Below are 23,223 nucleotides of genomic sequence, written 5' to 3' on the forward strand. Positions count from 1 at the left end.
GAAGCGAAAAGTAGTAAAATCAGCGGGTTGTATTTAATGAACTGTAGTTTTCTTATATAAAAGTTAACACCCCCTTTTCTTTTTGTTTTTCTAAAGTAGCGATCTAGTTCTTTATGGGAATATAAGTCTCTGAAAATCTGATATGCTAGAAAATGTCGAAACACCGTTATGAAGTGAGAGGATTTTATATGAAATAAAGAACAGCTGGATTTAGTGGTGTTCAGCCTATAAGGGGCAATACATGTTATTTTCTGAAACCCCTCGAAAATGAATGGAAATGCCATTAATCTATTCTTTATGATGTAAAACGGTAACAAATGGCTGAAAACGCTTAAATTTCTTGTGTTTTTTTGGAATTTAGATCGAATTTTCGACCAGGTGGCACTATTTTGGTTCGTTTCAGGACCTAGTAAATGTCTTTTCTCGCATTTTAGCACTTCAGTTGTCTAAATAATATTGAAATTAGCATGTTTCTGAATGAAAATGACAAACATCGTAACGATTAAATGGGTGTTAAATGTAAATTCCACGAATAAGGTAAAATTAATTGAAATATTGCTTGCACAGGGCTAAATTTTGCATATTTTTGGGGATGGGGGTGACCTGTAATGAAATGTCATTTCTCTACATTTTCTCAATATTTTGCACCAAAACAAAGCAGAATCATTGTGAAATAGGTGTACCTTGAGAATGAATGCAAATTCATGGAAAAATCAAACAAAAAAGTTCTCTTATAGGCTGATCACTACCAAATAGAATGTAAGCCTCCGCAGGTCTAGTCACAAGTAGTCCAAATATAAATAGTACTAATCTTTTTTCCTTTCCTAGTGCATTTTCTCGGCAGCAACGTGCTTACTTTTACCCTACCGCGTTTCAGTATGTATCACTTTGCATTCTAATGAAATCGGCATGTTCCTATTGCCTGCTAGATAAAAATGGCGGCGTAAGAATTTAATGTCACGAAAAGAGAAATTGAAAGAAGCGAAAAGTAGTAAAATCAGCGGGTTGTATTTAATGAACTGTAGTTTTCTTATATAAAAGTTAACACCCCCTTTTCTTTTTGTTTTTCTAAAGTAGCGATCTAGTTCTTTATGGGAATATAAGTCTCTGAAAATCTGATATGCTAGAAAATGTCGAAACACCGTTATGAAGTGAGTGGATTTTATATGAAATAAAGAACAGCTGGATTTAGTGGTGTTCAGCCTATAAGCGGAATAACTCTGTATCGGAGACACACACACGTTGAAATCTTGTTTTAAGGTTTCGATGGAGGCCTTGAGAAACAAAAATTAAACAACACCAAATCATAGAAAGAAAGAGTTGTTTGACATGAAAATTGAACAGCATATAAAACATGTATATTACTTTACGAAACAAGTGTCAGTATACTGATATAAACATTGAATTCCGGAAAAGGGCTGCCTAAAGGGGCTCCACTTCCGGACAGTTAAACGCCTTTAAAAACTCACCATTTTCAAAGAACTGTTACACATGTTTGTTTTGATGCATTTGCAATAGCGTGCGAGTGGTGAAATTTCACGTAACAAGGTGGAACATAGATTTCAGCAATTGTTTATCTTTTTTTCTTTACAAATGGCATTCATTTTCAAAGGGAGACAACTTTTTCTCAGAGATTACTTAAAATAATCGGAAAAAGTTGTTTCCCTTTGAAAATGAATGCCATTTGTACTTAAAATAATCGGGAACAGTTGTCTCCCTTTGAAAATGAATGCCATTTGTAAAGAAATAAAGATAAACAATTGCTGAAAACTGTGTTCCAACTTGTTATGCGAAATTTCACCACTCGCACGCTATTGCAAATGCATCAAAACGAACATGTGTAGCTGTTCTTTGAAAATGGTGAGTTTTTAAAGGCGTTTAACTGTCCGGAAGTGGAGCCCCTTTAGGCAGCCCTTTTCCGGAATTCAATGTTTATATCAGTATACTGATACTTGTTTCGTAAAGTAATATACATGTTTTACATGCTGTTCAATTTTCATGTCAAACAACTCCTTCTTTCTATGATTTGGTGTTGTTTGATTTTTGTTTCTCAAGGCCTCCATCGAAACCTTAAGTTAAATCATCGGAAAACAAAGGAAATGACATGTTTGTTACTCAGCTGTTTGTTGTAGGATCATTTAATGTACGTGCAAGATAAAGGATTTAACAGGAAACGGGATGAAAGCCGGGGTTTCAAGACAGTGAAATCTGGTGATTTTCGAAAGGATGGAACAGAAAGTTTTTTTGTGTGTTTCTGATCTAAACTAGGTCATACCCTGTGTAAATGAGCTTTTGTGTTTTGTGATTTAATCAAAATACAGGTCATTGTGCATTTTATGACTGGTGTAAATCAACTATAAACAAAACATGATGACCAAACAAGTGATTGCAGGATTCCAGTCTGCACTGTAAGTAGTGTTATTAATTTACAAAATGTGTCGATTATAGCATGTAAGTAAAGGGTAGTCGGCAAGATATGGATTTCCTCAACAGCGTATATCCCGTATCCTGTCACCAACAAGCAGTGTAACTAATAATAACTACATAAATACACAAAATATTGATCATTATTCAGAGCGAAAGACTCAAAAAATATTTCGGCAAATAATGGCTGTTTAAAAGTAGTTCAAATAAAAGTAAATGCTTAGAATTACGTACTTTCAAGATAAAGCTATACAATATGCGCGGTAACTGACACGTCACGTCATGACGTCGATGACGTCATTTTAAGGCAGCAATGTTTTGTAGCGTTTCTGCGGTAATTTATTAATTAATTAAAGCATTATTAAACCATTAAGCATCAGATCAGAGATAGGTTAGTGTTTTCTTTGTTTAAAGAATAAATATAAAAACACATTAAGATTGTCGTAAACGCTGTAAATTGTCACGTTGGCTTCCGGTTTGGCATGCGCAATCTCAAAGCTTAACGTATACTACCTGCTTAATCATATATTTTAAAAAAGTATATAATATATATCAATATCATATTTAATGTAAAAGGTGACATACCAGTAAAGTGATATTACAGTTACATTTACATACAGTACTCACAAAAAGATGGTAAAATAATTTGATCATAATTATTGTGTTTCATCGATACTGAATTTTCAATTTCTATGATAATTTGCATGAAGTTTATCTTATAACACTAAACTACTCATGGTGTTATAATCTTAGTCAATTTCCAGAAGACAGTAAAATAAACAGTTAGCTGTGTGAATGTTACATGTACTTAAATATCCAATTTAAAGATGTACGCAACTCAAACATATGTCCACCAGATATGGAGTAAAGTTGACAAGTCTTAGACTGAAATAAATTTCTTTTTCATATTCTTAAGTTTAAAGTTAACATAAACTAGACAGAACTTGAAAAATAAAGATCATACCTTGGTCAAATTTGGATTATGTTACTAATTTTTAAAATAAGATTTTTTTCTTATCATTGTTTTGTTTGAAGAAGAAACAGTAACATTTTTCTTTTTGATAAAAGAATGCAAGAAAATAAAACTTTTAAAGTTATCACATATAAATCAAATAAATCAAGAAATGATATATACCAAACAGTGATTTGTCGTTGAATAAAATCATTGTTTCGGCTTTAGATGCGAAGGAATTATATCGAGTGATATTATATCGAGTGATATAATAATACGCATCTGAACGACAAACAATGATTTTATTCACGCGCAAATCACTGTTTGAGATATAATATTTCGATTCTAACAAGTTATCAAGGATTATTATGTAGGCCCTTGCCGAATATTTGCCTGATTTTTGTTGATTTCGTTTTCAGCGCGCCACTTTGCTGTCTAACGCCATTACGTAATAATTGTGACGTCAGAAAAATGAATTGTTAAATTATTACACATGTTTTCAGCCTTCTTTGTTTAACTGGAAAACAAATCCGGTCGTGTTAGAACGTTTGATAATATACACTTTTCTTTCCTCTTCACACATAATGAGTGACCCTTGGAACCGTACTGTGGAAGTGATTACCCACGGACAGTGCAAACGAAGACAGACATCCGTTGACCCACTTCCAAGATATAGGCCTTTAAATGTAACGGCACGCAATACAGTCCTTTCGTCATTTTCACAATTACCTTTCAGATATTAGTGTACCTGCTCTTTTATCCACAGTGATTAATAACTTAGTCAACATACACGTTTCGTTCGGATATATCGATAAATGAAATTAAGTTCCAAAATAGGTTTCTGGGCTCAAAGTTGTTATATTTTCTGTTCTTTTGGGATCATGGAGTACGTCTAGTTTTACTACTATAATAGAATTCCTCTTAAGCCGGTGCTAGTGGGCGCGAGGGGTACTCAATCAAACCGAGTTTACCACGCTTCCAAAGGATTTTTTTTCACAGAATTTATTAAAAGAAAATCACGATGAAATCTTTTATGTGTGCCAGTGTTGGTAATCGGTGCACATTTTAAAGTTGATTAATCGGTGCGATAAGCCCGATTATCGATATATCGCGATTAAATTTGGTAAAACATCAGATGTTATATTGTCGAAAATAAAAATAAAACTGATAAAAGTTTATATAGAGACAAAATAAGGCTGATTGTCCTTGGAGTTGGGAAATTCATTATAACATTTGGGGAGTGTTGTGATACACGTTAAGTGCCAAGACGTCAGGTTTATTGTTTTCTCGTTTGGGGCAAACCCATTATTTTATCTGGGGATTACACGCCTCAACACGTGTATCATTGAAGGTTCCATGTTCACCGCCGTTTGAATACATCTGCGGATGTCTCTAAATTGCTTTTTGTACTTTAAGTATAGGATATAAGACGAAAACGATCCAATATGTAAAATACTGGACTGTCCGAAGCGCGTTAGCGCTGAGGACCGTCCAGTATTTTACATATTGGATCGTTTGAGGCTTATATCTTACTTAAAACATTGTTTTTATGACATAACCTATAAAAAAATTACGTATAAACCATTGACGTAAAATATTCTTGAATTAATTCGGTTTTTATTCACATTAATGCATTTAATAAAAGTTGCTATATGATTATGAAATACCCTGTAGATCCTCATGACAATTTTACGCACGTTTTTCTCATAATGCACGACTGCGTTTTTCTCGGGTTTCTCGCCTTCGTGATATTGGACTTTCGTTAGCCCGGGATTCTCGTGATGCTATTAATTGTGTTTACACATGTACACTGATGTACGGAATAAGCAGTAGTATTCTCATGAGTGGCGGCGGGAGGAGATACATTTTGTGACATTTTAGAAAGGATTTATTTTAATTCATGGCTAGGATAAAGTGATTATGTTTTTTTATTTAAATGTGTACAAGGAAACTTTCTTTGTGTTAAAAATTACAAGGGTATGGCGGATTATGATAATGTTTCACTGAAAGTATAGTTGAAATCGGACAGCTGGAGAAAATGAATGCTGCATGTGCACTGAATGAGAAAATGGGTTGTTTGTTTACACGCCTGACAATATACTGTTGTGATTTATTAGTTCAATGACAGTTTTTGTTGGGTTGTACATGAACTTGCCCGAAAATCTTCAAATTTAGTGCAAGAAGACTTACAGAACAGACATTTTAATATATTATCGGATACAGCTACTGGTAAGTCCAAATCATATTATTTTCGTTCCTTTAGACGCATAGTGGCGAGGCGGATGCAGAAAACTAAGGAAAACTTGCTTTCAGTATGATTTTTATTGATGCACTCGAAGCTACTCGTATTTATGTTGTTATTATTACAACGGATGTTTAATGTAGTCCCAACTGAAATACTGAAAAATATATTTAATATCATTCACTTTGAATCTATTAGATTTATTTTCACTAAAATCTCAGTATTTCATAAAATAGCATAGAATGAAATAGAATATACGAGTACAAATTAAAAGATATTTCGACAAAACTAAGGTTCATGCAAGTACATGTGTCCCTTAATTGCAGTTCCTTTTTCTTTCCGAATAGGCCATCTCACAGACTGAACAAATGTGAGCAAATGCTTCACACTGGCTTCAAATACAAGAAATAAAGGCAATTTATTCTACGTACGGTGCAATAAACGTTTATTTTTTTTTAAATGAACATCCTGTTTTTTTTTACAGTTTTTTTTTCAATACGGATGTAATACTTAAATAAACATAAACTGTAACTGTCAATACCCAACAAATCTATGAGCTGCACCATAAGAAAACCAACATATTGGTTTTGCGACCAGCCTGCGCAGTCTGGCCAGGATCCATGCTGTTCGCTTTCAAAGCCTAATGCCATTAGACAAACTGTTATCGAACAGTATGAATCCTGCCCAGACTACGTGGATGCGCAGGCTAATCTTGATCCATGCTGGTCGCAAACGCACTCTGTTCGTTTTCCCACGGCGCGGCTCATATCATTTTCAGAGGTTTACATGAACATTAACGTGTAAGCATTTGTTTAGTTTTTTCTATGTACAGATGAACGGATAAATACGGGAAATGTGGAATGTAACATAACAAAATATGAGCCATGTATACGATGATGCAATGCTTCACCTAATTTTCGTATATCGCAAATTAGTATTACTATTATTTTTATGCTTCCCGAAGGGCGAGCACTTTGGTTGACACTTTGTGCGTCTTTCCGTCCGTCCGCCCGTCCGTCCGTTGTATAACTTAAAAGGTATTAACGGCATTTTATTAAAATTTCACATAATCATAGAGCAATCAAAGAGCAGTGTCAAAGAACCATAGCTCTACCTTACCTAGCTGTTGGATTATCTCCCTTTATTATACAAAATAATGCTTTTTCCGGAGCATTACTTGAAAAGTATTGATGACATTTCATTTAAACTTAACAAAATCATAAAGGCTATTGACAGTACGGCCTAAAAGAACTATCATGATTAGTCTTATAAAACTGCTTTTTCAATAGAGAGCAATAAATTCTTGCACAATTTTTAAAACTGGAAGAAATTATTGCTCTAGGGAAACGTCGTTTAAGGAGTAAGACTACGTTGACGCATGCAGAATACATATATGTATAATGCTATTTTTAAAATTTTGCATCTAGATCTATACATAAAATTTAATTTTGATACTAATTTTCCCTTTTATTATCAGTACTGTGTCATTTTATTGGACTGCTTTCATTTGATTACAATATTTCTATATGGAATTACGCTACATGTATTGATAAATATTGGACTACACGAAGACATTAATTTTGTATATAAATCGTTTTCCTCGTGCAGTCCAATATTAAATACACAGTCCAATATTAAAATAATATTGGACTCCATGTGGAAAATACTGAACTAAGTCCCATTGAAAGCAGTCCAATATTAAAAATACAGTACAGCGAGAACAAAGGAGTGACGTCATGACAATGTTTTAAGCATGTATAAATGTTGAGTGTTAACTTTTGTATTAGAAAGTTGCGATTTATCAAATACAACCTTTTGATTAACTCATTTTCCTTTCTTTTAAGGGGACGCATATTGTTACATTCACAGTTCATACAGCAATGCGGAAGGGGTGCATATTCAAGAAATCGATGGTGGGAAAATAAAAAACATATTCCTTAACTGATATAATACTGATGGAAACCTGTAATATTCAGTATTTTGTGGATAAGGATGTGGTACTATGAATGTAATAGGAAAACAGAGGTGTTTGTGAAAGTACATTCAACACAAAATATTAAGCTTTTGTATAAGGAAAAAACAGGTTTTTTACAATAACAGTGTTCCAAATAATGTTGAAGGGATGAGATTTTCTTTCTAACACACCAGGTTTGCTTAAACATGTAAAAATTTAACGCCACGTCAGTTCATCTCGGGATGGACGCCATATTTCTCATTGATAAAAAATGTAAACAAAAAAATCAGAGTGGAATTAGCATTGCAAGGACATAACATGACATTCTACACAATGAATACCTTAGAACAGATATCTAAGATGCTACACAGGTCAGGCGGGTTAAATGCATAATGTCGATCACTTGAAATTCATCTTGAAAAGGTGGTTAATTTTAGTTTGTTTACATGGTTTTTAATTTTCCCACGACTTCTCGGCGATTCACTGCAAATGTATTACTGCGCCGGACGAAAGGTAACTCTAATAAACAACGGGAGACAACTTAGGTGTCAGCACGTGTACGATTTTTAAATAAACATGTCGATGATTATAATTTCTTATCAAATAATGAATCCTATTCAGATATTCGTCTTTAATATTAGAAAATTATTAATTTCTGTGGACATTTGTCAAAAAATATTACTTACAGTGGACTACTTTGCGCATCAAACTGGTTTCCGCTTCAGCTGTGAGGCACTTCCGTTATACTTTTGACAACAATAACAAAACACAAAATGAATCAATAAAGTCACTTATAAACCGACTGCTACTTAAATCAGTGTAAGTAAAGTTGTTGTTACAACATTATACATGTTCGTTACGTTATGAGATAAAGTTTATCTTGAACTGCATAATCCATTAACTACGTTTACATGATATTGCATTTACAACTTACTTGACCCCATTTTTTTACGTGAATGACAGCATTCTCGTGCAACTCGTGCAAACAGAGTTATGAAAAGTATGGTGGAGAATTCAAGGACAAATTATAAATGACATTAAAGTGAGGATAACTGTATATTCGTCCAGTTTTGATCATTCATTGACATTCCTGCTGTGTATTAGTAACTTTTGTGAACAAGATTAGAATGTTGCTTTTGCACATATACACATTGATTGGACCTCTCAACCAAATTTCATACCTTATTTTAGGGATTTTTAAGACAGTAGATTTTCAAAAGTTTGTTGAATGTGTTTTGATATTTAAGTGCATTGCAGTTCATGAATACCAAGTTAAAAATTAATAATGGCAACATTTCTAGGCCTTTATTGTAAGCCACTAGACTTCTGTAATGATAAATGTTTAATGTATTAAGGGGAATATACTCTTTAAGTTTTGTAATGTGGCATTCCTTGACCACCGTATCTTTTCTTATGCACTACTTTGTAAACAAACTAAATAATGTGTTTTAGCTCACATATGCCAAATGAAAAGCAAGACAGTGAACTTATTTCACATTCTTTCTTTAAATTAGAATCTGTAGGACATTGATAAATGTTTGGACAAAGTGAAGCACTATTATTTTCGCACCAAAAAGTCTTAATTGTTGACTTTGAATGTACACAAGAAGTCTTATGTAATTCAACAATAACTTTCTTGTTTGAGTTTTTCTCATTTTTATTTTAGTGAGCAATCCTTTGTGTACTTATAACAGTTGAAACAGTATTCATTTCATTTACCAAAACTGTGTACTTTTTTGCAGGTAAATTTTATAATACCCCACCCACTTTTTTCTAATTTCAAAGTATGCGTCCCCTTAATGTCTCTTTTCGAGACTTCTTACGCCGCCATTTTCACCTGTCATCGATAGGAGTCCACAGATGTCGATAGAATGCTTGAACAGTCGGCTTTGATTGTTTCAGTATTCCCGCTTTCATAGTTTTGGGTATTGTTTAATTACACTTTGGATATTTTGTCTGCTTTTTTATTTTGTTTTTTTTTGTCAATTTCTGTGATATAAAAAAAGTTATACATACCTTCTCTATTTTAGTTTGTTTTGTTCTGCCAATTTTTTTCTCGTTTAGGGATAGTCCATTGTTTTAACTGGGGGCCATAAGCCACTTTTCATGGAACTGTAGTTTAGTGTTTCATGGAAGGTTCCATGGACATCGCCGTATGAACACATATGTAAATGTCTCTAACATAAATTGTATGTGTGTGCATGTGACATGTGCATATGTCGAGTTCTGCTCAACCCGGGGCTAGACGGCGTGTACGGTAGAAAGTATTTCCACGGTCGACCATAGAAAAGATTATTCAAATCAAACTTGCAGTATTTTTATCTTGTTGGGCGACCTGTGAAGTTTCTATTTTTTCTACTTTCTTACGCGAGAGTAATCATACATCCCTGAATAATAGGCGAATTCAGTCAGCTCTGGCGAAAACACCGCAACCTTCTTCCCTGTATGCAAGAGAGTACATAAAGTAGCAAATAATTTTTCCGTCCAAGACAGAAAGATAGGATAGAATTCATAAGAAAAGCCATTTGAGCATGAAATGCCAACCACGCAAACAATATCAGTGTAAAGTTGTAGAATCCCTATTTCTGGGACAATATTAAAGTCAAATTAAAATAAAAAGAGGCGTGTAGATTAAATTTCTTAATTTTAGTGTGCATATACTTGATTTGTTAGACAACTGAAAAACATTCAACAGTCAGCCCTGTCATTTATGTTTCTATTTTGATATTCCTGGAGCACAAAGCATGTTATCTTCAACAGATAATGATTAAAATCTTAAACTCTTAAATTTCTATAAAGATAATGGCTGCTTCCGAGGGATCTACTTTTCAGATTATATTTACTTCACAACAGCGGGTGTTAAGTGCTGTGTGGCGGCCGTAAAAAGTCGCCCCGACTTCATCTCAGTGTTGTTATGTTTTCTGGTCCTTCGGGATCATTGGTTTCAACTCATTTAGATTTGAAGATTGAATACTGCTTAAGCCGGTGCTAGGGGGCGTGAGCAGTGTTGCATTTTGCATTACTGCTCATGAACAGACTCAATCAAACCGAGTCTGCAATTTTCACTGGTTGAATTGTTCTCAGTGCTTCCGAGGGATCTACTTTTCAGATTATATTTACTTCACAACAGCGGGTGTTAAGTGCTGTGTGGCGGCCGTAAAAAGTCGCCCCGACTTCATCTCAGTGTTGTTATGTTTTCTGGTCCTTCGGGATCATTGGTTTCAACTCATTTAGATTTGAAGATTGAATACTGCTTAAGCCGGTGCTAGGGGGCGTGAGCAGTGTTGCATTTTCCATTACTGCTCATGAACAGACTCAATCAAACCGAGTCTGCAATTTTCACTGTTTGCATTGTTCTCAGTGCTTCCGAGGGATCTACTTTTCAGATTATATTTAAATATTCGATAATAGTATTTCCGAGATTCAGCTTCTGAACATTTTGTTGTTCGCGTCGCTTAATTTTAATAGCGATAGCGTCAGGATATTAAATGCTGAATTACAATGGAAGATCAGGGCCACGATATTAAATAGTGTTGTCTTAAAGCTGCTCGCCCTCAGTTTGGTCGAAAATATTCAATTTCACAAAAGCAACATTTTTATAACAAGAATGTAAAATGAAAAGGCATGATCAACAAACTAAGCGAAAATCTACGTTACGTTCTGAGAAAATGGCTTATGAAAACAGGTTTACGGATTCACCGCTCTATATGGCTATATTGGAAAAATAGTAAACCGTTTGCAACGTTTTACTTTTTCCTACATAACCATATAGTGCTGTGAATCCGTAAAATAGAGGAAAGTGGAAACTTCACAGGTCGCTCAACACGACAAAAACGAAAATGTTGCAGGCTCGGTTTGATTGAGGCTGTTCATGGACGGTAGTGGAAATGCATGCTACCGTCCACGCCCTCTAGCCCCGGGTTGAGCAGAACTCAACATTTACACATGCTAAAAGTACAAAAAGCAATTTAGAGACATCCGCAGATGTATTCAAACGGCGGTGAACATGGAAACCTTTCTGCGGGCGAGCAGCTTTAAAGTTATACTAGTACTAGTGTTCTGGGACTTGGATCAACTCAGTGACTAAACGAGAGATGCGCCTTTACTCTTTTATTTCTTTAGTTATAGCGATTCTCTGCAAATAAAACATACAAACAACATTCATACAACGCTCACCAATTATTCATATACTCATATAAACAACAGATGTACTTTTGAACATACTTCACATCAACAAAGCTTGCACTATCCAATCATGCAGAAAATTAAACTTAGTCTATATATTCATTTTATGTTATTTAACAAATTCGATATCATAACTTCGAGTTCAATAATTACGCTTTAAATAAATTAACAGTATTTAGTTACCGAATTTGGTCTCTTACTCATCAAGTCTCACCAGAATAATTTATGTCCACAGTTAACGTTCAGTTCAGTTAACGTTTCAAAGTCTGGGCGGAAGTATAAACAACTATAACGTTGACGTCAATGAACGCCGCAAATTATCACGTGGCTGAAGACGCCAAACAGACGTCAAATAAATAGCGTCAGATACAACAAATATTAGAAACTACATTTATGTTTCTAACAACTAGTATGTTACTTTAATTCGTTCGCATAAAATGGAAGTATCTTCTTATGATACACGTTATGCACAAAATTGTATTCTTCAAAGAATATTTTGAATGTCACACTCTGAAGTACCATTGCTATGTAACGTTTGATCATATTTAAATATAGAGCTGTGAGGTAATTTGTAAGGGATGCGCCACTGTATATTGCAAGCATATGGACTGAGATCACAAAAGAGGTCGCTGGGGGACATAGTTTTCATTTTGACTTTGAATCAAATGGGAAATGGCCAATTTCACACATTGAATTCATTTTAGTTCTGGAAATGATAGCTGATCACCGACCAAGGTTAAAGGCGTACGTTTTATAAAAACTGTGAAAATAATATTTTATTGGTAATTACTAACCAAATAACGAAGAGAGATTTAAGGAGTACACAGAAATTGTGGCGGCTTTGCTGTGAAATAAGACTTTTTTAAATAGATTTAGTCGAGACGTTTACATATCGCCGACCACTATGTTTATGCGCATATTTCAACATTGCCTCAATGCTGAAATCGACAGTAGTAACATTTCGAAAACGAAACATAATTATAAGTGCGAGCACTCATTTTCTTAGATTATTTCCAATCTGATGATAATAGTTTTGATTCAATATTTGGTAAAAAATTGTTTTCGAAAATTATGTTTTGCACGTGGAACAAAATCATTTAAAAAAGAAAAATCGACCGGGTTCACACATGCATGAACACCAAAAAAGGTAAGTTAATTCTAAAGTATTAAATTTTATAAGCGTCGCGTCTGAAAAGTAGTCCTTTAATCAATGCGAAAGTATTAATCTCTCAACGGGAGATATGAAGAAAATAATATCACATGCGCAGAGAAACAAAATAGCGCTGTTGCGCATGTGATATGAAATTATGGATCATATCATATGCGCAGAAATTGAAAATAACGATTTTGCGCATGAGATATAAAAACACTGGGGAATATGATATATTATTCAAGTTAAACGAATGGGAAATTTGCATTGGACATTTCTGTGAGGTATAATAAAAAATACTGTCACATGTTTGTCAATGTTTCTCATAATGTTTGAAAAACTATCAGAAAATATCAAATATTATACAATTATCGACTCTATCGCCTCGGTCAATATTTCCATCTTCCGGTGAATATCACATCATATCCAGTGGCTAAAGAGTCAATAATAGTTTTATTGTATGGGTTCAGGTTTATGAATAAGTAACAAGTATTTGTTTCAATATATTTAATGTTTGAAAGTAACAATAACTGTGTGAAAACTTATTAAAGATTAATTAAATGAAGACACTTTAATTTCATTGAATCATTGATTGCGAATACAGTTTCTTAAGTTATCGCTAAAATATATTGTATTTGATTGTAACCTGAGCATTTTGGCCAGTTATCATTGGCTGGAGATCTGTAGCTGATTTTCTCACTGTTCATATTGTAACTAGAGCTACCTGTCAGTTCAACGTTCATTCTATTTTTAGAAAGTAATGTTTAATGGGGAAAACCCACTAACCATTAAACATGAAATATATTTTGAAAGATGATGAGCGGTTTCGGCCAATGATATTCAGGTTATTTTTAGAACATATAATAAAACTTAATGTTATTTCATCGTCATATAACTACCTCTATTAACAACACTGATGACGAGCATATGAAAGCTCTGCCAACAGAGTTTGTTGATTCTGAGTAGGATGCAGTTGTTTCAGGTGACAGCCGCCTCGGTAGCCTAATGGTAGAGCGTCCGCTTCGAGTGCGGGAGGTCGTGGGTACGATCCCCGACCGCGTCATACCAAAGACGTAAAAAATGGTACTAGTAGCTTCCTCGCTTGGCGCTCAGCATAAAGAGGATAGTGCTATGACTGGTCAGTCCGGTTTCAGTATAATGTGACTGGGTGGGGTATCATGCTCACTGCTACAAGTAGACACCGTCGTTTATATGCCTGAAAAATTGTTGAAAAAGACGTTACACCCGAACACACACAAACAATAAGACAAGTCTCGATGATATTTATTTGTTCATTTTCATTTTGCCATGAAAAATGAAAGTAAATCGTCACCTCAGCGCAAGAAGTGGATAACTGCATTGACTTAAAGAAGGACTTATACACTTTTTGTGCGAAGGTGACGAAGTGCCATAAAGATTTACATAAATTAAGGTTTTATCAAAATTGCAATGTCACTACATTTTACAACAAACTTTTAAGCATCAAAATGTCTGCTCTCTTTCATCATTAGTTACACTGTAAAACTTTACATGTTTTATTCGGATATATAGATAACTAGGTTTCAAAGTTTTTCTAACCAGGTACTGACTATTTTCTAGCCTGTTAGATTTTTTTTATGGCATAAAGTATTACAGGTTTAAAGATATTCATTATCTGACGATTGTGTCAAAATGTTTCAACAGTATGCAATAAACGCCCTCCGAATTGCCGCTATTAACGCCATATTAGGAAACCTAAATAACCTATAAATAATGTGTAATCGATTTGACGGAGTCGGTAACTGGGGGCTAACGAGACGAAAATATCACCACAACTCTATAAATATAGTACTGGACAAAGGGGAACTCAGTATATAAGAACAGATACAATTGTAATATATAGTCAATTCAAGTACCAAGTGTAAAATATATGTACGAAAGTGTAAAATGTATGTATAAAAATGTATGTACGCAATTTATGCATTATTGAAAGCATTTAGTAGCATTAATTGTCAATATTTGTGGAAATTAGAATATCCTACCGAAACCGATTTTTTTTTAGAAATATAAGTGTAAACATGCCGCGTTACCTAGTCCGGGGAAGTGGTGGCATTCAGGGTTAGCGGATCACACTCTGATTACAATGTAGTCAACAATTTTAACCCTTACACTGCTAAATTTCTATAATGAACTTGTCCATTTTTCAATTTGGACAGTATCATTAACTGTGAAATGGGGTACTTACCAAAAAGATACTGACTAAATGGCGAACAGTGCAGCAGATCATGATCAGACTACACTGGTCGCAAAGGCAGAATCGATCTTGTCCAGCATGATAAGAGTTAATTCTAGGAAGTGTACTTTCTAACACTCCGTCAGTTGTTATAACTGCTCATATAATAAATTCATTTCCAGCTGAGCAATTTCATTTTAGAGTAATAATAAATATGACCACACTTGAAACATTTTTGTGCGGATACAAATGTATTATATCAAATTGTAATGTAGAAAAATGATGTACGTGGCATGTACCAAACCTGTGACCTGTATTGAGACACAAATGGAAGAAATCCTAGACCATTTGTCGCTATGTAAAACAAGATTGAGTTGAACTTTGTTTCAGCGATATTTTGCCTGAAAAATCTTAAATCGTCTTAAATGGAAATGCATCACATTTGTTATACTTTCACTGACTTATTGCTTTAAATTTCTGAGTGCCGTGGAAATAGACGAAACACAAACCATTTATTAAAGATGACGACTTGATAATATAAGTTCCCGCCATTTTGTCCAGTCTTGTAACTTCAGTTAATTCCATGACAAACTTTCCAACAAAAGGCTTTCCTTATTTCATTATTACATGACTCGTATGATTCGCAAGTCTAGATTCCATGCCTGTAGTGCAACACATTCTACGTTATACTCTATGCCTGCATAGGTTAATGGCTTGTTAACATTCAGTGCATTTTCCTATCTTGAAAAAGTAAGACAGAGTTATCATTACTTGTATGTGAAGTCGTGAAGAGTAAGTACAGCATGCAAACATTAGCGTGAAAATGGGAGGTAAGTTAATTCCATTAGATAATTTCAAAGACTGAGATATATTTCATGTAGGGTGCAATTCCCCTAATTGATATACATCTGTATTGTAAGATTGTTAGACAAAATGAAATTTAAATAATAAACACCACATACATATAAACAATAATTGTTTATTATAAAACGGGAAATTTTGAAATCAGTTAAAAACTGATATTATATAATACGTGTATTCAATGTTGTAATAACTAGCAATGAGAATACAAAACAGTTCAACATTGTAGGAATAACGTGCTGATTATGATTTGATATGATTTGATATCAAGTTAATTGTACTGAAAGGAAAATATGTCAACATTTTCGGTGTTTTCAGAAGTGTGCATTCCACTGACCACTAGCATTTCAATTATGTATACTATCTTTTCGTTCTACACATGAATGCTCGGCCATTTTAAGTTTCAAAAATGTTCTAATGTTTATCTGCATCATTCTTTTTCTAATTTTACAAAAGTGTAATCCATGACAATGTCCATGAAATATTATCTGCTTATTTATTTAGTTGTGTATAACTCTATTAATTTAGATGTGAATAATTCGTATTTCGTTTTCGTCTTGTGTGTTTTTTGTTTTCAGTTACACACACAATTTTCCTCTTTACACTGCATGTAGTCTATTTCTGTTACTAAAAGTCAATCTTTTATGCTGAAAGAATTACCATATATTACTTTTAATAAGTAACCCAACAGTATTTTAGTTTTTAGGTGAGTAGAAAATGGATAATTCTTCCTCTTCGAACACTTGCACGTACGTTTAGTCACACTATGTCACACTGATTATAGCCAAAAATTACTCGTGAAAATAGGGCAATTCTGGCATATTGTTGTTTTTCTGTTTTTGTTTCATCAAAACAAAATAACTTTTCTTCTAGAGAATAGTCAGTGACTGACAGTTTTTTAACCAGATATACGTTAACGTGTTTCATTCCAAACTCGGTGCTTTAGCATGGATCTTTTGATCACGTTCGAATGTATCTACATCAAATTTAGATTTTTACAGAATTATGTCGTGTGACAGAAACTCTGATAATGTTCTGATTTGATTTATAACTATTCCTGGAGTCTGAAAGAGGTTTCTTTACAGTGTAATGAAACATTTGTTTTAATAACAGCAATATTACTTTCTGTACCCCACTTTCTGTTAAAATGTATTTGTTGTTGGATGTTTGAAGCCACCCGTCTAAAATATTTTTTTTCCGTTACAACTCTGTGGCTGTGTTTGGGGTGCTCTGTTCTTCCGGTAAATCTGCTCTTACCTTTTATCTGTTCTGGTTATACTGTTTAATCCTTTCTTGTGTACTATACAATGGAAGTAAATAGATCAGATCCGCCATTAACTGACTGTCGTTCGTTGTTATCCAAATATAACCTGACAAATGCATTAGAGTGGTGATCTTTATCGTCTGAAAACACAAATACTCGACTGTGATTTGTAGACATCTAAACATAAATCGACAAGCGCATCGAAATAGTAAAGGATATTGTCTGAAAGTCCGGAAGACTGACTGTTGACTATAGACAACTAAACAATCAGCCAAATCCATCGAAATAGTGAATATTCTGTCTGAAGTCTGGAAGATCGGCTGTCGTTTTTACAATATATCAAATAAAGAAGACTTAATGATTTTTCGAATTCATCAAAAAATAAATTTCATGTACTCGACGCCCCCTTTGCAGATCAGAATTGGTAAAAATTTTGGTAGTTCCCATGATGTCGCCTGCAATTTATACTGGAAACAGACAGATTAACACAATGAGTTTGTCGTTTACTTCTTTAGAATATGGAAATATTACGCATGTAAACGATATTGATTAATATGCAAAACATAGATTAAATGAGCCCTTAGCAAAGTTAATGGTCATGAATTGACTTGATGTTCCGGAAAATATTTGATGTCTAGGTCGTTTTACTAACAAATACTTAGCGGATAAACATAAGCTGCCGCGAAAACATTGAATTTCGCCACTTTCGACCGAAGTCGTGACCTCTAGATCCATAGTCGGATACTACTTGTAATTCGCTAACCCAAGTTCGTTAAAAGTACCGTATATATTTCACGTAATCTATCTATTGCATAGACAAAGCTCATCAAAAACTCGATTTTATCCTACAACTAAGGGTTGAATGTTCATTGTTTTTGTCAGTGATTAATGAAGGTTGTGAACGAGAAGTGCCGAAACTTGATTTCAACTGAATGATACGAAAGAGGAAAATATATATAACAAAATCGTTAACAAGCAAAATTACTTGTGTCGACATAATGACGAAGAATATAATTCCTCGCATTAAGAGTTCGAACCTACCTCCTTGTTGTAATTTCTACTCTGAGGCAGCCTCACTATAAACTGCGCAAACAGTCCGATTTCGATAAATCATTAGCTTCGGATCTATAGTTTCGAGTTGCTTTTCTGTGTTTAAAGCAATTTCTTCTTGCAGAATTATCTACATAGATATTGCAAAATATTTGAAAGACTGGAACATAATAATATCTGTAAGAAAATTCATCACTGTTCAGAAAACCTATCATAATTTATATATCATTTGGCAATATCAATTATACTGACACTGAAATATGGTTCGTTTTTAAATTCGCAGTTTTACATACTGAAAACGTAATATTGATATTATTACAAAATTTCATATGATAGATTTCTTTGTCTTATTTCATTATCATAAAATAAACGATATCCAGCGATAAGGTATTAAGATGTTTTTGCTGATTGTTTTTTCCACGGTTGATAAACCAGTCATATTTTTCGATTCAAATGCAAAGCAAAATATAAATCATTGGTCGAATTAGCGTTACAATGGCAAATAAGCAGATGCGTTATTAAAAAGTGACATGTAATATATTTGTAACTGTCTTTCTCAAAGCAAAAACAGTTTTCCGCTAAACGTACTATTCTACGGACCCTCCACAGAAATATAGGGTATCGGTATGTGACCACCTTTTATCCAATAAAAAGTGTTACAATCTTGTAGAGGGTAAAACAATATACAAATACTGCATTCCTGAGAGGGTGATATGAAAAATGTTCACCTCGAGATATATGAATATCGACCGAGGTGTCAGCCAATGTCTATAGTCATATTTAGAGGGGTGATCATTTTTCATATCACCCTCTCAGGAATGCAATATTTATTTTATCATACCGAAAACATATAAAGATAAGATATTTACTGGATAATCAACATAATGAACACATCCTAGAACAAATTTAATAGAGGCGCTCCTTGTCAAAATTGATCGATGCAGTCTTTTATCAATGCGAAGGTATCGTACCATCCAACGGGAGATATGAAAAATAATATCACATGCATGCAAAAAATAGCGCTGTTGCGCATGTGATATTTATTTTATGATCATGTCATATGCGCAGAAAAAAAAACAACACACGATTTTGCGCATAAGATATTAAATCACTGAGGAATATGGAATATTATTCAAGTTAAACTAATAGGAAATTTGCATTGGGCATTTATATGAGGTATGATATAAATCGCCGGTCCGTAGTGCTGATCTGCTGTTCAATCTTAAATTTTTTAGAGCTAAAGTCAAAACTTTGGACCTCTGGTAATAGTTTTGTCTTTTGATCGGTGAGACATTTAATAAGTGTATAATGCATCAATATACAACTGAGGAAATCAAGTGGAAGTTCTAGAACCTGCACAAGAATCAAATCTGAGAGGGTTTAGTCAACGAAAGTATACACAGGCAGTTTATTCACTGTCAATGGTAGGAGCAATGTTTAGGCAGAATAATATGATAATAAATAATTATATAAAAGCTTTTTTTCAGTCCACAGGTAAGACTTCGTTTTGAAAATTTAGTTTATAAAATTAATTATTGCTGCCTTACTAAATTGCAAAATAAATATTCCTAAATTCAGCAACTAGAAGCAAGTGTATGAACCAATGAAACAAAATGATCTCAGTAAAGATATATGATTTATATATCAAGATACCTCTATCCCTCTAGAGATGACTTTGACCTATTTTGTTTTTGTTAGATTTAACGTCGCACCGACACAATCATAGGTCATATGGCGACTTTCCAGATTTGATGATGGACGAAATCCCAAGGTGCCCCTTCGTGCATTATTTCATAACGTTTGGACACCTGAGTAGAGCCACCGACCTTCCGTAAGCTGGCTGGATGGCTTCCTCACACGAAGAATTCAACATCCAGAGTGAGGCTCGAACCTACATCGGTGAGGGGCAAGTTATTTGAAGTTAGTGATCTTTACCACTATGATATGGTGGCCCCTTATTCTATACTGGATATGTTGCTCTTCAAAGTATATTTTAGGTTATAAATAACTTACAGTTACATATAATAAAGCTTGGAGATTTTAACATGTTTCGAATTGCACAGACATGAAAGCTGTATCATTTCAGTATAAGCATAGAAATAAACGGCCATTGTGAAGACCAATCTCTAAATAATCTAGAAATAACTTGCAAACTTTTAATAAATCATTGTTTGAAGTTTTCCTCCAGCAAATGAATATAAATTGATTACATTCTCTCAAACAATGAAAAATTGAAAATAACATTTCAGTAGGAAAGTGATTTGCAATAAATCATGCTGATATCTCCTGCAAATCTTTTCAACGATTTCTATCACTTAATTTTCAGGAAGTGTTTCAGACTGATCTAACCTACTTTTCTTTGTTAAACAAAATTTCAGGATTCGTGTTAAGTCATACTGACGGTTATGATCTAAATTTGTCAAAACTACACGAGTTCACCGACTCGAACAATCATCTGTAGAGCGACGTGCTCGTCATCGCAAATTGTAAAAAGGTGATAACATAAAAGAAATAAAAAGGTAGCACAGGCATCCCCTTCTCATCTGTGTAAGAGATATGTTCGATGATGTCCATGCTTCATACAATAATGCTATTTTACTAGATAACAAGTATTTTCACTTTCTGTATGACCATGGACATGAGTAGGTCAGTGTACATGTATGCGTTTATAATGCAAGTCAAACAGGCATCACTCGATAATGTGGCAGTATCCTCATTTTCATATGAATACAGATAAAAAAAACAACACTCCACCGGCACTAATTTATTATTTTTATCATAAAATGCACTGTTCCGTCTGTAGGCATTTCTCTTTATGTCCTCAGCAATCTGATAAGGTCATTAAATGTTTTGAATATTAACCACCTCAAAGTGTTTTGCAAACCCTGTTGTATCACATTAGGCATATACATGAATGTATATCTAAATTTGACTATAAAAACTGTCAACAAGTATTAAAACAAATAAAATTTCAAAGTCTAATCAAATCTCTACATTTATGAACATAAATTTCGCCTTTGTAAATATATATATTGTGCTTTTTTTCAAAGAGAATAAATACTTTAGACAAAGTTTCAAGTCCTAATTAAATAAGTAACGGAGCCTTTTTAAAAGTTGCAAGTTTTTAGTCTGTAAGGCACCTAAAGTCACCATTTCTTTTTGTCGTTTTACAATTTGTCCATGGGTAGCCGTAGGACCTCACCTCAACACGGCAGCTGACGCCCTCTCCCATAAAACCCCTGAGTAATTTAAACATTGATTATACTGGTTCTTGACAATCGAAATCCGTGTTACACAAGGAGAAAATCAAATTCCGTATTTTGTTAGTGTCGAGACAGACAACCCCGGTAAATAAATAGTTCGTTTAAAGCAGTTTTTGCTCTACAGAAAGACGGAATATAGATGGAAGTATATAGTAAAATGGTCATTATCAAAGATTGATCTAAGGTATGATCGTCTCTTGTGTGAATCAGACTTGGCAATACAACAGACAAGATTAAGCCACTGTTGATATTGCCTTTTAAACATATTGAACAACGCTTTTTATCTTTTCCGTTTTATAGCAGATATTTTTTTTCAACACTTAAAACGCAACCCACGTTAAACTATTTTCACAGCTATACAATCAATGAAAGTACATCTAATGGGTAAGTGAAAAATGTTATTAAAGAAATATTGTTTATTTTTCGTTTTGTCTAGCTTAATGTTACCAAAACCAAACGAAACAGGAGAATTGTATCAGATTTCATACTCTCAACAATATGATATCAAATATTGAAGAGATGTGAAATTACCAGATGGTAAAGATAACAAAACAAACATTAAGAAGGACATGTGATCGAATTAATAGTTGACATTAAATCAGCGCAGACAAATCTTATTATTGTATGGCTGAAAAGCATGTCTTCTTTATCAGTAATGGGAAAATAACAGATGTATAGGACATAGGATATTGTTATCAGAATTTCTTACATGTAGCATTCATACAAGTGCTTGTATCATCAAACTTGCATAATTAGTCATACAAAAGCAAAGGAAACAACACATTAACTGCGAATAATGCTTAAATATTTTGTCAAAACCCCTTAAAAGGGGCTGCACTGAGCCGGTGAGAAAGTATTGGCGATTTAAATGAATAAAACTGTCCGTGTGTCTTGAAATATGAAACATTGGACCGTTCCATGAGAAAACCTATAATAGTGACATGATATATTTACTGCATAGTATATAATTTAAAACATTGGAAAATCACTGTTTTTCTTATAGGTACGTACAAACTAGAAATTAATATTTTGTACTTCAGTTATTTAAGGCAAAACAAATTCTACCATCTTTTATAAATAAATGTTATTTGTGTTGTCATGGCAACCGATATTACAAAGCGCCCTGCACCAGGAGAATAGAGAGATGTTTATATTAAAGGCCTGCAATGAAACCCCAAAAATACATGGTTAAATTATTTTTAAGTAAAATCATTTGAAACGGTTTCTAATCATTCAGATGTTTAATATTTCGAAAGAGAAATGTATAATTTGTGTCTGAAATGACATGAAAAATCCACGCAATGAACGATGACGTCAATCTGCTTCCATGACGTTCTTAACGTCACGTCTCTATATGTCTTTGGTTAATTGATTAAAAGCATTGTATGTGTTAAATTAGTGAAGATGATATCTTCTAATGGTACAATAATGTTCTTCATAAATATTTTGTTATCTTAATTATGACTTTTTTGGTCACTAATTATAATACAGGTTTTGTCATGGAACGGCACGTATATCATATTTGGTAAGATGTCATACACGTTGGAAATATCTCACGAAGTAATCATCGGTTTGCTTTCATTTCTTTGTTTTACGTTAAGCTCGTCTAAACCGTTTACGCACGAAAACGTGAATACCAAACTATATGCATTTACTGTAGAGTTAA

General features: G+C 33.8%; 1 protein-coding gene across 1 annotated transcript in view; it reads left to right on the plus strand.

Annotated features, from left to right (window-relative positions):
* Window positions 1-23,223, plus strand: part of LOC123533742 (equilibrative nucleobase transporter 1-like) — a 252,241-nt gene that overhangs the window by 90,675 nt on the left and 138,343 nt on the right. The gene's annotated exons all lie outside the window — the stretch shown is intronic.

Source organism: Mercenaria mercenaria, chromosome 12 (assembly GCF_021730395.1).
Source record: "Mercenaria mercenaria strain notata chromosome 12, MADL_Memer_1, whole genome shotgun sequence".
Taxonomy (NCBI): Eukaryota; Metazoa; Mollusca; class Bivalvia; order Venerida; family Veneridae; genus Mercenaria; species Mercenaria mercenaria.